Source organism: Trichechus manatus, unplaced genomic scaffold, assembly GCF_000243295.1.
Source record: "Trichechus manatus latirostris isolate Lorelei unplaced genomic scaffold, TriManLat1.0 scaffold00038, whole genome shotgun sequence".
Taxonomy (NCBI): Eukaryota; Metazoa; Chordata; class Mammalia; order Sirenia; family Trichechidae; genus Trichechus; species Trichechus manatus.
Window position 1 is genome coordinate 5,100,157 of NW_004443974.1, and position 16,860 is coordinate 5,117,016.

The 16,860-nt window shown below is 45.9% G+C and overlaps 1 protein-coding gene across 4 annotated transcripts in view; it reads left to right on the top strand.

The window, feature by feature from the left end:
• The first annotated feature begins 3,469 nt into the window (after positions 1-3,469).
• Positions 3,470-16,860, top strand: part of GSN (gelsolin) — a 68,884-nt gene continuing 55,493 nt past the window's right edge. For 3 of the 4 annotated variants that reach the window (XM_012555314.2, XM_023730667.1, XM_023730668.1), the window contains exon 1: positions 3,470-3,528. The gene's annotated coding sequence lies outside the window, so the exon portion shown is untranslated. The remainder of the gene's footprint in view (positions 3,529-16,860) is intronic. The other variant, XM_023730669.1, reaches the window with a different exon arrangement.

Consider the following 16,860-nt stretch of genomic DNA (forward strand, 5'->3'; position numbering starts at 1 on the left):
CCTGCCCAGGGCATTCAGAAATGTTAGGATTGGCAGCTCTTGGGATTCAAAGTGGAACTCTGTCCTGAGTCCGTCTGATGCATCCCAACTCATTCTATCCGACCAAACTCCTCTCTTGTCACTTCCCACATTCACTAGTTAATTAGTTCAGTAAAAGTTTGCTAAATGTCTTCTCTGTGACAGGCACTATTAGACACTGGAGCTATATCGTAAAACCAAGCAAACACAGTTTCTTATCCACTGAGCTCCCAGGCTAGTAAGGGAGATACACACATAAACAGGCAATTTCAACACAGACAGTTGAGTGGGGGGAAAGCCAAGGTATTGGAAAGTGGTGTGCTGGCAAATGTTAAGCAACAGGCTCTCCCTGGTAGAGAAAGAAGCCCTGATTTCTACCGTTTGCCAATTTCCGTGGTGTAAATATTCCCACCATGGCTGACTTTGGGCTACCGATGTGATGTCACCGAATGTGGAGTTGGGAACTTGCTTGGCCTGCTAAAATAGGTATTGGTTATCATCTTCATTGTCATCATTATTTTAAATTATTTTTGGTGATAGCTGGGCCTATGTGCTCTTGCAGCTGCCAAATGGAGCAATAGCAGGGCCATGTGTGCAAGCATCAGTTTCCCCATCTCTAAAATGAGGGGTTAGTTCAGATGTTCTCCAGCGTCCCCTCTGCCCCAATATGATATTCTCCAGTTCTATGGAGACACTGATTCAGAGGTACACTTCTCTTTGCCTGAGAGAAGTTGCTGGGGTTGGAAATGATACGTTAGATAATTCCAGGGCATGTGTCTGCCAGGGATTATAATCAAAGAACACAGAGCCAAATAGCCTGTGTCTCAGCTTTTCTCTCCCACTGCTCCACAGTGGGCCAAGGAAGCCTCTAGAATAAGCACGGAGTGGCAGAGAAAGGGTGTGAGCCTCACCAGTGGGTAGACACCCTGCTTCAGTTCTCAGTGAAAATGGAACTGGGCAGAGTTTCCCAAAACAGGAAGGATGCAGAGTAGGACACTGAGCAAAGGAGCAGGAGCCAAGGGCTGCAGCAGAGCTCAGCATGTCTGTGTTGCACAGGGGTTCCAATCCCACCATGTCACTCGTGTGACTTCAGGAAGGCTACTTAACCTTCTCTGTGTCTTCGACTCCTCATCTGAAAAATGAACATGGTAATGCTTACTTCTAGGGTGCTTCTGAGGATGAAAGGCGATAACAGAGAGGAAACCCAGAGCACGGCATGAGACGTTTAAGAAATGATTCCTGTGATTACTAGTGTTGCTATAAAGAGAGAAGGGCAGCTCAACAACAATAAAAAATAATATAAATTATGAAAAAAAAAAAAAAGCTTGAAGTGGCCACCCAAGATACAACAATTGGTCTCTATTCGCCTGGAACTGCAGAGGAAGAAGGAGACCCAGGAATCAAAGAAGTAAATGGACTGCAGGTTTAATTGCCTCCATAATCTACTACCTCCATTGCCATGAGACCAGAAGAAATGGATGGTTCCTGGCTACCATTATTGAACATTTGGACCAAGTACCCAATAGTTGGATCTTGATCAAAAGGAGGAAAAATGTGGAACAGAACTTCAACTCCTTATTGGAAAACAAACTTACTAGATACACTGAGACTGGAGGAACGCCTGAATCTATTGCCTGGAAACAACTTCTAAGCCTTGAACCAAAACTATCCCATTAAGTCATTTTTAAACTAAACAACAATTTAGTTCATTTAATAAAGCATGTTTGCCTTGAGCATTGCACTCTTTTAAAGAATTATCTGTATGAGATTAAATGGACAATAGTAACTCTAAAACACAAACAAGAACTTTAAGAGGCAAAGAGTCTAAGTTAACGGTGGTGAAGCAATATGGGCAGAGATAGGGATAACAGTGACACAATGTGAAGTAGGTAAGCATTGTCAATGAACTGTACATGTAAAAATTGTTTTTAGAGAAAAAGACTTGATTGTGAATAGGGGTGATCCCTAAGCAAAACGTAAAAAAGAGAGAGAGAGAGAGAGAGGAGGGCAGGAGGAAGAGACAGGTTGGGATTCCTCAGGCCCTGTGGCTTCCCAGGCTGCTACTCAATGCAAAAATCAGGAAAAACCAGGAAGTGAATGCCATGCTCTTAGTTTCTCTGGCAAATGACAACTTTTCCTGCTCTGACTGCCCAGCACCCTGCAAGGTCTGGGACTCCGGCATATTTTATCTGGTATCAGATGGAGCCTTGCCCTGGCTGGCCACTGCAAGTCACCAGCAACTGTAAGAGGTCTATGAACCCACGTTTGCACCAGGACTCTTGGAAGGCTCTCCCATGCTCTGCTTCATCTCAAATGTATGTGCGATGTTGTTGAGATAAACAAAATATTAAATAATTTCAAAGTGACCTTGCACTTACCTTTTTGACCATTGTGAATTTTCTCAACCACCTAAAATAGTATCTGCCAAAGTACTGATAAAATTCTTTTATGGAGAGCCCACAGTACTTGCCATTGTGTTAAAAGTCTTCCTCTTAGTGAGTCTTTCCAACCACCCCATGAGGAGGTCATTATTATACCCATTTTAGAGATGAGGAAATAGACTTTGATGTGTTAAGTCACTTGCCCAAAGTCACAGGACTAGTAAGTGTTATGCAACCCTGGCTGGCTGACTCCACAACCAAAAGACAAAAACAAAAACCAAAGCCACTGCCGTGGAGTGAATTTTGAATCAGTGACCCTATAGGACAAAGTAGAACGGCCCCATAGGTTTCCAAGGCTGTAATCTACGGAAGCAGACTGCCACATCTTTCCACGGCGGAGCAGCTGTGGATGTGAACCGCCACTGCGCCACCAGGCCCCTTCCAGGGCTTCATAGTCCCCTGCTTAATGTTTAGGTTCTGCTACCTCCCTAATGAAAGGACAGGGGGGCACCTTGGCATTTCTTCCTTCTGAATGAAGTTGGGAACCACTCTTCTCCTTTATTCCTTCACGGGTACTAGCTGTAGCTTGCACACCTCCCCTGCCGGGGAGCTCACCACTTTCGTGGGCGGTCCATCTTACTCTCTGAGGGATTTGGCTCACTTGGATCTGAAATCTGCCTCTGCTGGTCCTAGTTGAAAATTGCACGTTGCCCACCCCATCTGAGCTGTTTGGCAGGAGCTGCCCTGGGTCTCCTCCCCCACGCCAGTCTCCTGAAGATCTCCCCTCCCGGCTCCCGACCTCAGGGTCCTCCCTTGTAAAACAGAGAGCTTGATGACTTCCTTGCCCGGACATAGAGAGTTTTGTAAAGTGGCACACAGCGTACTCGATGAATGGAATGCTAGCTTTCGGCTAGAGTTTCCATCCACCCCGCTGCCTCTGGGAGGGGTTCGCGCTCCTCCCCTCCCCACCCCTCCCCTTCTGCTGCCTGGCTGCCCCGCCCCGAAGGCGGCTCCCGCTCGCGCCCTGCCCCCCCGCGCCCCTTTGGCCGAAGCGACCCCGCCCCGCCGTCCGGAACCAGCTGAGCACCCCTGGAACTAGCAGCCGCCGTCGCAAGCGCCTCAGCAGCAGGTGGGAGAGAGGGCGGCTACGGTTTGGTGCATCTGGGGATCCGGGGGCTGATCTGAATCCCCTGTTCCTTCCCTCCTGGCCAGAGCTCCCTCGCGCCTAGAGCTCGGCCCGCCCGCAGGGCATCGTTGGAGAAGGGCTTCCTCCCTCACCATGCTCGGCTTCCAGGGGACCAAGGAGTGTGGAGTTGGGGGGCTGGGGCAGGAGAGGAGGGGGCTAGGCCTCCACCCACAGGCCTTGCCCGGCGCATAGCACGTGAGCTAACCTTGACCCCGCCCCGCGATAGTGGGTGAACTGGACGAGGGTCACCCCGCACTCGGTGTCTGCCCCGGGCTTGCAGGTAGCCGCCTGCCGGCGTCAGGGCAGTGGCACCGCTGAAAGTCCGCTCAGCAGATCCTTCGCTCTGGGTAATGCATTTGCCAGCTCTCTCCGGGCGATGAGGAGCCCTCTACCCTCTTCCTCTTTCTGAGCCCAGGACTGTTAGAAAGTTCTTCCTTGTACTCATCTGAAACCTGCTTGCGCCTGCTACCTGTTGGTGCTAACTGTTCCCTCGGGTCCTGAGATGCACGTTCCCTTCCTGACTCACCCGGAAACTAGTCACCTGCAGAGTTGTAGACAGTGATTGGAACCCCCCTTCTCTCTGGGCCCTGTCTCCTCTTGGGTCCAAACACCTCAGAACCTGATCACAGCAATTTCTCCCTTGTCCGGTGCCGGCTGTGAGCAGCACCGAGGGGGGAGCCCGAGTCCTTGGAAGTCTGAGGAAGGAAGGAGGCGACATTAGCTTCCTTTGTAGCCTCTCATCTGCCCAGACACCACACCTTCACCCCCCGACCTCACACCCTCCTCAGAGCAGAGAAGATCTCCTTAAAACACCCTGAACACTAAAAAGCTACAGGGTCCCAGGCAGACCTTGTGGGAGAGGGGGGCTGCACGGAAAGTGTGGCCTCTTGGGGAGGTGCCTCCCCAGCTTTTGTTTGTCCTCTGGGGTTTTTTCAAAGACTTAATCCCAAGTGTCCTCTTCTCCCAGGACCACGTTTTGGACCAGGACACCAAGTCCTCTCATTTGCACTGAACTTACAGTGACCAAAGTTTGCTGCAGACTCACCCCAGCCCCATTCCACAGTTGAGAAAACTCCAGGGCCACTAGCATTTGTGACTCGCTCATAGTCACAGTGAGGAAGGAGCAGGGGAGAGGCCCACTTCCAGTCTGCCCTTTGCCAACTCCTTTTATCTGGTGGGACTTTAGACTCTTTCTTGAGTGTTCTGTTCACTAAGGGATCAAACACTACACACACACAAACACACACACGTGGAGTAAGACTTGGAGGTGCTGGTTGGCTTTTTTCTGAAGATGTTAAAGGGAAGAGGCTTGAAACAGAGGAGAAAGAATGGGAGAGGGGACAGTGGGCATTCAGCTGCCTTGAAATTCCAAAAATTGTAAACAGCTGAGGGAGCTTGGGTTGGCACCCGGGTGAGTTACCCAGAAGCAAAGAAGGTTTCCTGTGAATCAGGAAAGGAAAATTTATTCCAGAATTTTCCATGTCCCTTTTTTATTATGGACTAACATGAGCCTGGGAAAACGGGATGCCCTGGGGAAAGGAGACCGCAGGGTTTGCCTCTCATGGTGTTTCCTTCCTTCCCTCCTTCCTTGATTTGGCACTCTTCTGGGCTTGTGTTCTGTACCTGTCCTATGAAGAGCCATGGAATCCCCGAGGAGGACAAGGCTCCCTGCCCTCAAGATACTTCCCATCTATAGTGGCTGATACAGTCATGTGATACTGAATTACTTCAGCCTGGAAGAGTAGTGACTAATTCTGTCTGGGCAAGCCAGGCCTCAGAACTAAGGAATAATTTACAATGAGGAAAAAGAAGTTGAGGCAAAAGACATTCTAAGAAGCAGAAACAGCTTATGCAAAGGCACTGAGGTTTTCTAAGCTACTCTTGTGGCTAGAGTGGAAGGTGGGGGAAGGGGAGTGTTGCAGTCAAGACAGTAAAAATAGATGGAACTAGATTGTAAACTAAGGGGTTTGGACTTTACCCTGAAGGCAGTGAGGAGCTGAGAAGGGTTTTTGGCCAAAGTAATGATAAAAGCTTCTCTCAATCTGGTGGCTGGTATCAGGGATGCATTGGAAGGGACAAAAGTGGAGGTAGGGACACCCTGAGAAGGCTGTGCATTAGTTCAGGTGAAAGAGGATGCAGGTCTGAGCCAGGGCAGTGGTCTCTGGGGTGGAGAAGAGTGGCAGATTCTGGAAGCCTGGCAGAAGGTCTCAGAACCTGCTATAAATTTCATGTAAATGTAGACAACAGGCTTATAGCTACTCGATAGGCTGCTAAGTTATTTATGTTGTTATTTTTTGTTTGTTTTCTTAAATTATTTTTAAAATGAAGAAAAATATTGTTAATGATTATAGTATAGAGGTACCTTAATTCCTCCAAACCCTCCTTTCCCCAGCAGTAACCACTGTTAACAGTGAGTGGTTTGTGTGTGTGTGTGTGTGTGTGTGTGTACTTCTTCCAAACTGTTATAAGCAAGGGCTCTTAATTGGATGCCTTCACACTTCTTAGCCATCCAGTGTCAGTAGTTCACTTCTCCCTACTCCATGTGGGTAGTTTGGGTTTTTCATGAGAAGTTCCCAGGTCATAGCCATGATTTCCACGTGGTTTGTAGCACTTTGCTGAGGCATTGCTCTCTGGCTTTTTTTCAAGAAAACTTTTACAGTCTATGTATATAGTATCTGAGTGTGTACATTTGCTTGTTAGAGATTGCATGACTGAGAGAAGTTAAAAGCACTGATCTGGGATTGGAGTCCAGTTCTGGCTCTTTTGGGTGACCTTGGGCAAGTCTCATCTCTCTGGGCCTCAGTTTCCTCATCTGCAAAATGGGGAGATGTTGGTCTGTGTGATAATAATAAAAAGCTACGTTTTATTATCCAAGCACTGGAACATTAATTACATCATTTACTCCTCCCAACCATTCCTCTCAGGTAGGTACTATTACCCCCCTTTTACACATGAGGAAACTGAGGCTTAGGTTAAATAACTTGTCTCTGGTTGTGTATCTGAGGTGATGGTGCCAGGATTCTGGAGGTCTGACTGCAGAGCCGTAGCTCTTAATCACCGCACTAAACATTCTCCTGAAGTTTCCAATTTACTCCTGACATTATGAGAATTGGCTGGGCAGTTTTGCTATGGCTGTGATGCAGGATAGGAGTCAGTATGCACAGCTTTGGGAGCTCAGCCCTGCAGACAAGGCTGTTTCTGAATGCACTTTTCTATACCATCAGCAGGACTCCAGAGTGGAGGTCAATCTTCCCTCCATTTCTGGGAATTGAGGCTCTGAGAGATCAGTTGGTGAGTTGGGGGTCCAGCCGGGACCAACCCCTGCCTCTAGTTGCTTCCTCCTTTCACCACTTGAGCCCATGCTCTGGAAGTCTTTCTGGGGGAAAGGCCAGGAAAAAGTGGGCACACCCCTGTCCTCTATCCCCATGGTTATTCCCCGGGAAAATGCCGGCTGAAGCAGGAAAAAGCAGGTCCCAGGAGTTATGCATTTTTGAGGGGAGACAAAGAAAGAGAACAGTGTTTAGGCAGCTGGGGGATGTTAAGTAAAAATACCTCCTCCCTTTCAACTGAGTGAGCGTGTGTCATATTTCAGCCTGATGTGGTTAGTGAAGTTGGAGACCACAGGCAAGCTCTCTTCATGCTGCCGCCAGCTTTCCTTCCCCTCCCCTTCCCTCTTGCCATATGCCAGCTTTCCCCTGCCCTACTGGGGGCCACATCAGCAGTTTAAGGGCAAGGCAGGGGAAAGCGGTGGGTGTGGTGGGCAATACTGGGCAGCAGAAAATATGGGCTTGAGTTCTGGTTTTGCCACTGACAAAGTGCTGGGTGACTTGGGCTAATGGGTACCTTTCTCTGGGCCTCTGTGTCCACTCCGTGCTCCTTTCTCTGGGCCTCTATGTCCACTCCGTGCTCCTTTCTCTGGGCCTCTGTGTCCACTCCGTGCTCCTTTCTGTGGGCCTCTGTGTCCACTCTGTGCCCTGGGGGTAGACAGGATAATGTCTGGCTTTCCCAGCCCTGGGTCAGAGGGCTTTGTGCTCAGCACCCCAGCAGTGGGACCTGCGTGTCTGTGAGCACAGAGACAGCAGTCACACATGTTTAAGTTACTTGTGCCGATGCCAGCCAGCGGGAGTTTGAGATACTATTCAATGAATTTGGTCTTTGTGGACTGAACTGGTTGCCCCATTTTGCAGATAAGGAAATTCAGGCCTAGCTTTCATCTATGCATCCCATCCCGTTTTAGAAGCAACAATAATAATGGCCACTGTGTGTAGAGTGCTTACTGTGTGTGCTCACCTTTGACCTTCATTGTCTTGTTTAATCTTTTAACAGCCCTACAAGGGAGGAGATATTGACTTAGTTTCACAGATGAGGAAACTGAGGCTCAGCCTAGAGAGATGAAATGGCTTACTTTCACTTCTTTGAGCCTCACAGTAGCCGTGAGATGTTGTCATTACGAGCCCCATTTTATAAATGATGAAACTGAGGCCTGGAGGCATACACTCCCTTGCCTAGAGGTCACCAGGGGTCACATAACCAGTCAGGTTCCTTCCCAGGCTCTCCTACTCCTTCGCAGTCCCATCCTTGTTCTGCCTCACAGGGGGTCTTTGCAACTCTTGCGTTCAGTACTTAGGTTAGGGGATGAGAACAATTTTCTTCCCAGGCTGTAAATTATCCCTGAAACTCACTCTTCCCAGGGGGATCCAGAAAGGATTTGAGCCATGGAGTCTTGGCAGAAACTGTAATGAAGGGGCCACACTGGTAGGGGTAGGTTCATTCATTTTGCTGAGCTAATGAAGCAAACATGCTTTTACTTTCCAGCCTCAACAAGGATATCATCCGGGCCAGGCTTGTTTGTCAAGCAAAGAACATATATACTTTTATACTGTATATGTGAGCCTTCGGGGTGCGGCTTGGCTTTTAATTTCCCTTTTACTCAGACTGTGGCTGGGCTCTAGGTGGATACTCAGTAAATACTGGTTATATTTTGGGGAGTGGCTTGCTGGTATGGGTTGGAAATGTCCTTCTCTTCCCTCCTCCAAGGGCTTTTTTTTCTTTTCTTTTTTGAATTATAATTAATGTTTGTGATAGGAAATTTAGAAAATACAAAAACATATAAAAAATAAGACTGCTCATAATTCTACCAACCAGAGATAATCACTGCTGACATCTGGGTGCGTTTCCTACTTGGTATTTTCAATACCTTTTTATCCCACATAGTTGTGGTCATATTTATCACTTCCTATTCTGACTTTTTGTTTGTGTACAACGTTGTAACAAAAATATTTTCTCATGCTCTTAAAGATTCTTTTTAAATTTAAAAAGAGCTTTAGAAATATATCATACCTAAGTAGATATCTTTTCATTCTAGTAGGCTGAGGAGTTAAAGAAATAAAATAATGAATTTTATTTTTTAAAAATGAGTTTTACTTTTTTACTTTTTTATTATGAAAGTGATATATGCCAACTTGATTTTTCATAACTCTCTATTATTCTGTCTATGGTGTGCATGGACCATGGTTCATTTAACTGAGTCTTTGTTATTAGACATTTACGTTGTTTATGGAGCCCTGGTGGCACAGTGGTTAAGAGCTACAGCCGCTAACTGAAAAGTCTGCAGTTCAAATCCACCAGCAGCTCCTTGGAAACCCTATGGGGCAGTTGTACTCTATCCTATAGGGTCACTATGAGTTGGAATCCACTCAGTGGCAACGGGTTTAGGCTGTTTATAAATAATGCTGTAATGAACATCCTTGTGCACAAATATTTTGTGTTCTTTCATTATTTCCTAGAAGAGAGCTCTAGAAATGAGGTTGTTAGATCAAAAATGACTCATTTTGCAGCTTTTGCTACATTTTGCCAAATTGCTGCCCAGAAAGTTAGCAGCAGTTCTTATTCTCACCCAGCCATAAATGACAGTGATAGCATTCTTGAGGGAGTGTCTGAAGCTGGTTATCAAAAGCTCAACTGTCCTATTAGAGGTCTCAGGGACGGTTTTTCTGAAACATCCTACTTCATTCATTCAGCAAATACATTTGCACAGTTCAGCAGCAGTAAAGGGTAGCTGTTAAAATCACAGGCTGTTGAGCAGTATGCTCTTTTAAAGAACTATCTATATGGGATCAAACTGACAGTAGCAACTCAAAAGATTAGATAGGAAGCTTAGGGGGCAGTGAGTTTATGTTAATGGCGGACGAATAATTTAGAAAAGAAGGGTGAGAATGGTTGTACCACTTGAAGAATGTATTCAATGTCACTGAATAGTACATGTAGAAATTGTTGAATTGGTGTATGTTTTGCTGTGTACATTTTATCAACAACAACAACAACAAAATAAACTATTTTTAAAAAAAAGACTGCAGGCTGAAGAGACAGAGAGCACCTGGTTCTCATTGTAACTTCTGATGTGCGCTTGTCGTGAAACCTGGAGCAGATTTCCTCTCTGAGCTTCAGTTTCCTCATCTGTAAAGTGAAGCCTTCATAGGACTTCAACGTTAACTTCATAAGATTCTGTAAAGTGCCTAACAAGGTGCTTGGTGCGTGATGGTCTCTCAGATTCCAGGAGTTTTTATTATTATTATCTCATCTGACTCAAAATTGCCGTGGGAAATAAACAGGTTGGGACAGATCGTTCCGGTTTTATGGACTCAGAGAGGGACTGGCCATGTGTTCTTGGCTTCCTGAGCTTCAGTTCAGAGAAAGCAGGAAGTGACAGTGCAGTTGGGCTATCATTCAAGAGGTAAAAAAGACTTCTTTGTGGGCTAGCCTTGGACCCTACCACCCACCCACCCCCACCCCCAGTGGTATCTCTGTTTCTCTTGGAAAACACATGTACCTAGTTCCAGTGGTTGCCTTCTCTTTAAACTCTTTCAGAGGATGGGGGCTGCCTGCCCAGATTTCTTAGTGATCTTTAAAAAGTTCATAAAATGCAGTTTTCACAGCTTTACATGGTATTTTAAATGTCCTAGGGCTACATCAAGGAGCCCTGCTGGTGCAGTGGTTAAGCACGCATAGAAAACTGCTAACTGAAAGGCTGGTGGTTCGAACCCACCAGCCACTCTGTGGGAGAAAGAACTGGCTATCTCTTCCTGTAAAGATTACAGCCTAGAAAACCCTATGGGGCAGTTCCACTCTGTCTTATAAGGTTGCTGTGAGTCAGAATTGGCTTGAAGGCACAAAACAACAGGGCTACATTTAAAAATGCAGCATCTCAGGCTCCATCCTTTGAGTTGCCAGATTTACCAAATAAAAATACAAGAAGCCCAGTTAAATTTGAATTTCAGATAAACAACGACTTTTTTTCTTTAGTATAAGTATGTCCTAGGCAATATTTGGGATGAATACATTTTTAGTATAAGTATGTCCCGGGCAATATTTGGAATTAATACATTTTTAGTATATCCCATGCAATATTTGGGACATGTTTATACTAAAAAGTATTTGTGGTCTATGAAATTTAAATATAACTGGGCATTATATAGTTTTTTTTTTTTTTTGCAACCCTACTCACCCTGGACCTACTGAATCAGAATCTGCATTTTCAAAACACCCCATGGAATTCATGTGCAAATTAAAGTGTAAAATTAAGCGCTGCACTAGGAGTCTTGTCTTCAAAGCCCAATAATGAAATCTTTTCATAATGAATCCTTTTGTCAAAGAGGATGCAGTATTTGCAAGGAAGCTAATTATTCCCAAATCAGACACTTGCACATATCTGTGCATTCTAATGTTGGGTTTTCATAATGCAGGGTTCGCCTGCATCATTGTTGGCTGAAGGGAGAGATTCCTGTGCAGTGACCTTTGCTTTGGTAAGAAGCCCTGGCCTCTTTCAAGGCCTCAGTTTTCTCATCTGTAAAATGGGCTATATTCTAAACATCCTCACCAGCCAGGATAACTAGCTGACAGGGTGCAAGGGGGCTGGTAAATGGCCACTGCTCATGCCAGCTCACTGTGCTGTCTACACGCTTTGAACCAAAAGACTTGACTTTGTGTTCCTACCCCCAGGGACTTTGTGTGTCTGTGGTGATGCCGAACATGTCATCATCGCCTGGGGAGGTGTCTGAGTCATTGCCTGGGGCATTCCCTGAGGCCGATGCCTTACAAGACACTGCTGAATGTTCTCAGAACACATCCCCACCACCCATTGTTGCTTCTAGACCTATAACTAGACTTAACTCCGAGCGAGCCAAAAAAGATGACATATGAAGTGTGACCCAGGAGGAGGTATCTACATTCCAAAAGAACTGCTTGAGTTTCCTAATATGTACAAACAGAAACTTGGGGAATATGTATGGGAATGTTATTAAGGGTGTGGGATAATGGTGCAAGGAACATAAGGTTGGATCAGTCTGAGTTTATTAATATGGGCTCACTAAGCACAGATTCTTTATTCAATGTTTCAGCTCAAGAGGTTAGGAAAGGATCTAATAGTTTATTTGGTTGGGTCATTGAGGCATAGATTATGTGGTGGCCTACGCTAAATGAAGTTGAAATATCGGACCTGGCTTGGTATACTGTAGAAAAAGGTAGGGAAATTGGCATGTTAGAGTGGATTTATCAGGTTAGACCCACAGACTCACACATGGAGTGCCCAGAAGACACAACTTTTACCAAAATGGTGAAGAACAAATTAGTGAAGGGAGTCCTAGCATCCTTGAAGATTGCTGTGATTGCTATTTTATGTAAGTCAGATTTGACAGTGGAAACTGCCCTAACTGAATTCAGACAGTTAACTGCAATGGGGCTGATTGGACCCTGTGGTAGCAGGGGCCAAGTGGTGGCACTCAGTTGACAAAGACAAGGTGGGCATGGTTACCGTAATGGACAGCGGAGTGAACGCAGTAATCAGAACAGTCTGACTCATATGGACTTCTGGTGTTGGCTACTTAGTCATGGTGTCCCTAAGAGTGAATTAGATAGGATATTTACTAAATATTCACTTGGTTTGTACAAGCAGAAGAATTCTAGGTCAAGTGAACAGCAGTCTAACTGTGATCACCACAACAGAGAGTCACGGCCCCTCAATCAATTCCCAGACTTGAGCCAGTTTACAGAGCCACAACCCCTTGAATGAAGGGGAGGCTGGGTCCCCTTGAGGAAGGATTCCACTACACTGCCAAAAATTTATACTGTTAATCTTTCACCCTTCACCAAAGGGATATATGGCCTTTTACAAGAGTGACTGTTCATTGTAGAAAAGGAAATAATCAGACTTTTCAGGGGTTACTGAATACTGGCTCTAAACTGACACTAATTCCAGGAAAACCAAAATGTCACTGTGGCCCACCAGTCAGAATGGGAGTGTACAGAGGTCAGGTTATTAATAGAGTCTTAGCTCAGGTTTGTTTCACAGTGGGTCCTGTCTTAGGCTGGGTTCTCTAGAGAAGCAAAACCAGTAAAGCATATAAATATATATATATATATATATATATATAGAGAGAGAGAGAGAGAGAGATTTATATCAAGGAAATGGCTCATGTGGTTGTAGAGGCTGGAATGTCCTAAGTCCATGGGACAGGATAGAGGCTTCTCCTGATTCACGTAGCAGCAGGGGCTGGCAAACCCAAGATCGGCATGTCAGACAGCAGGGCTCTTGCTCACAGGCTGCAAAGATTGATGAATCCCAAGATCAGCAGGCAAAACTGCAGGTAAGCTGCTAGTTTAAGTCCCAAGAACTGGAGGTCAGATGAACAAGAGCCAGCTGCAGGATCCAACACAAGCAAAAAGCCCCCAAGACTTGCCAGAATCTCTGCTTATATTCAGTGCAGGCCACACTCCAAGGAAACTCCCATTCAACTGATTGGCTGCTCACAGTAGATCCCATGATGGGAGTGATCACATATCAAATCTCAACAGGAAAGTGATCACAACATTATACGACTGCCAAAACACTGAGAATCATGGCCCAACCAAGTTGGCACACAATCTTAACCATCACAGTCCAGTGGGCCCCCAAACCAATCCTGTAGTGATTTCCCCGGTTCCAGAATGCATAATTGGAATAGATATACTCAGCTACTGGCAGAACCCCCACACTGGATCCCTGAAGAGTGTAGTAAGGGCTATTACGGTAGAAAAAACCAAGTTAAAGCCATTAAAAGCTGCCTCTACCTAGGAAAATAGTAAACCAAAAGCAATACTGCATTCCAGTAGGGATTGCAGAGATTACTGTCACCATCAAGGACTTGAAGGATGCAGGAGTAGTGACTCCCATCACATCCACATTCAACTAGCCTATCTGGCCAGTGCACAAGACAGGTGGATCTTGGAGAATGGCAGTGGACTACCAAAAACTTAACCAGGTGGTAACTCCAATTGCATCTGCTGTTCCAGATGTAGTTTCATTGCTTGAGCAAATTAATACACCTTCTGGTAGCTATATGCAGCTATTGATCTGGCTAATGCCTTTTTCTCCATACTGGTTTCAAAAGACCACCAGTAGCAGTTTGCCTTCAGCTGGCAAGGCCAACAATACACCTTCAGTTGCCTACCTCAGCGATACATCAACTCGCCAGCACTATGTCATAATTTAGTCCACAGAGAACTTGATCACCTTTCCCTTCCACAAGATGTCACACTGGTCCATTACATTGATGACATTATGCTGATTAAACCTAGTAAGGAAAAAGTGTCAATGACTCTAGACGTATTCATAAAACATTTGCATGCCAGAAGGTGGGAAATTAATCTGACAAAAATTCAGGCATCTTCCACCTCAGTGAAATTTCTAGGGGTCCAGTGGTGTGGGGCATGTTGAGATATTCCTTCTAAAGTGAAGGATAAATTATTGCATCTGGCTCCTTCCACACCTAAAGAAGAGGCACAACCCCTAGTGGATCTCTTTGGATTTTGGAAGCAACATATTCCTCATCTGGGTGTGCCACTCTGGCCTATTTATCAAGTGACTTGAAAAGCTGCTACTTTAGAGTGGGGCCCAGACCAAGAGAAGGCTCTGCAACAGGTTCAGGCTGCTGTGCAAGCTGCTTTGCCACTTGGGCTATGTGATCTGGCTGACCCAATGGTGCTTGAAGTATCAGTGGCAGATAGAGATGCTGTTTCGAATATTTGACAGGCCCCTATTGGTGAATCACAGCACAGACCCTTAGGATTTTCAAGCAGAGCCCTGCCATCCTCTGCAGATAACTACTCTCCTTTTGAGAAACAGCTTTTGGCTTGTTACTGGGCCTTAGTAGAGACTGAACGCTTAACCTTGGGACACGAAATCACCATGCGCCTGAGCTGCCCATCATACACTGGGTATTGTCTGACCCACAGAGTCAAAGTCAGACATGCACAGCAGCAATCCATCATTAAATGGAAGTGGTATATATGAGATCAGGCCTGAGCAGGACCTGAAGGCGCATGAGGAAGTGGCCCAAATGCCCATGGTCTCCACCCCTGTCACATTATTTGCCCTCTCCCAGTCTACACCTATGGCCTCATGAGGAGTTCCTTATGATCAGTTGACTGCGGAAGGGAAAATTTGTGCCTGGTTTGCAGACGGTTCTGTGCGATATACAGGCACCACTTGAAAGTGGACAGCAGCAGCACTACAGCCCCTTTCTGGGACTTCCCTGAAGGATAGTAGTGAAGGAAAATCCCGCCAATGGGCAGAACTTCGGGCAGTGCACCTGGTTGTTCACTTTGCTTGGAAGGAGAAATGACCAGATATGCGATTGTATACTGATTCATGGGCTGTGCCAATGGTTTGGCTGGATGGTACGGGACTTGGATGGAACATGATTGGAAACTTGGCGACAAGGAGGTATGGTGAAGAGGTACGTGGATAGATCTCTCTGAGTGGGCCAAAGAAGTGAAGATATTTGTGTTTCATGAGAATGCTCACCAAAGGGTGATCTTGGCAGAGGAAATTTTTAACAATCAAGTGGATAGGATGGCATTTTCTGTGGAAACCAGTCATCCTCTTTTCCCAGACACTCCTATCATTGACCAATGGGCTCATGAACAATGTGGCCATGGTGGCAGGGATGGAGGTTATGCATGGACTCAGCAACATGGACTTCCACTCACCAAAGCTGACTTGGCTATAGCCACTACTGAAAGTCCAGTCTGCTTGCAGCAGAGACCAGCACTGAATCCCCAGTATGGCACCATTTTTCGAGGCTATCAGCTAGCAACCTGGTGGCAGGTTGATTAGACTAGGCCACTTCCATCACGGAAAGGACAGTGTTTCATTCTTACTGGGATAGATACTTACTCTGGATTTGGAGTTGCCTTCCCTGCACGCAATGCCTCTGCCAAATCTTCCATCTGTGGACTCATAGAATGCCTTATCCACCATCATGGTATCCCACACAGCATCGCCTCAGATAAAGGGACTCACTTCGCAGCAAATGAAGTATGGCAATGGGCCCATGCTCATGGAATTCCCTGAGCTTACCATGTATAAAGATATTTGTACAGGTGCCAAGTTGACAATGAATGGGTGGATTCTGATGGTTAAGCTTGTGTGTCAACTTGGTTTGGCCATGATTCTCAGTGGTTTGGCGGTTATGTAATGATGTAGTTTGGCAGTTAAGTAGTGATGTAATTTGGCAGTTATGTAATGATGTAGTTACCCTCCATTTTGTGATGTAATGTAATCACCTCTATGATGTGATCTGATATGATTAGCCAATCAGGTATAAGAGAGTTTCATCAGGGATGTGGCCTGCATCAAATATATATGCATGTTCTTGCCAACTTCACTGGATTTTTCTCATTCTGGGTCCTGCATCTGGCTGTTCATCTTCTGACCTCTGGTTCGTGGGACTTGAGCCAGCAGCCTATCAGATTGCCTGCCAATCTTGGGATTTATTGGTCTCTGCAGCCTGTGTGCCAGCAGCCTGCTACCTTACCTGTTGCCCTTGGGTTCATCAGCTCCTGCAGCTACATGAATCAGGAGAAGCCTCCGGCCTGAGGCCTTACCCACAGACTTGGGACTTGGCTAGCCTCTACAACTGCGTAAGACATTTCCTTGAGATAAGTTTCTCTCTCTCTCTCTCTCCATATATAGATACATGCTTCATTGGTTTTGCTTTTCCTGAGAACTCAGCCTAAGACACTCATCTAAATCAAAATTATTTCACTTATTATCAAACCAAAGTCCCTAGTTTGTCTATGTGGTATAGACTTGTGGAAGTCATTTCCCCCTCTGACCTGTTTCCTCACGTGTGAAATGGGGGAATGGCACCTTCTCTGGTCCTCTCAGCTCTGCTTTTCTACCAGTCTAAGACGGATTGACACTGTGGCTGCCACTGTTGGCTCAAACATAGCAATGAT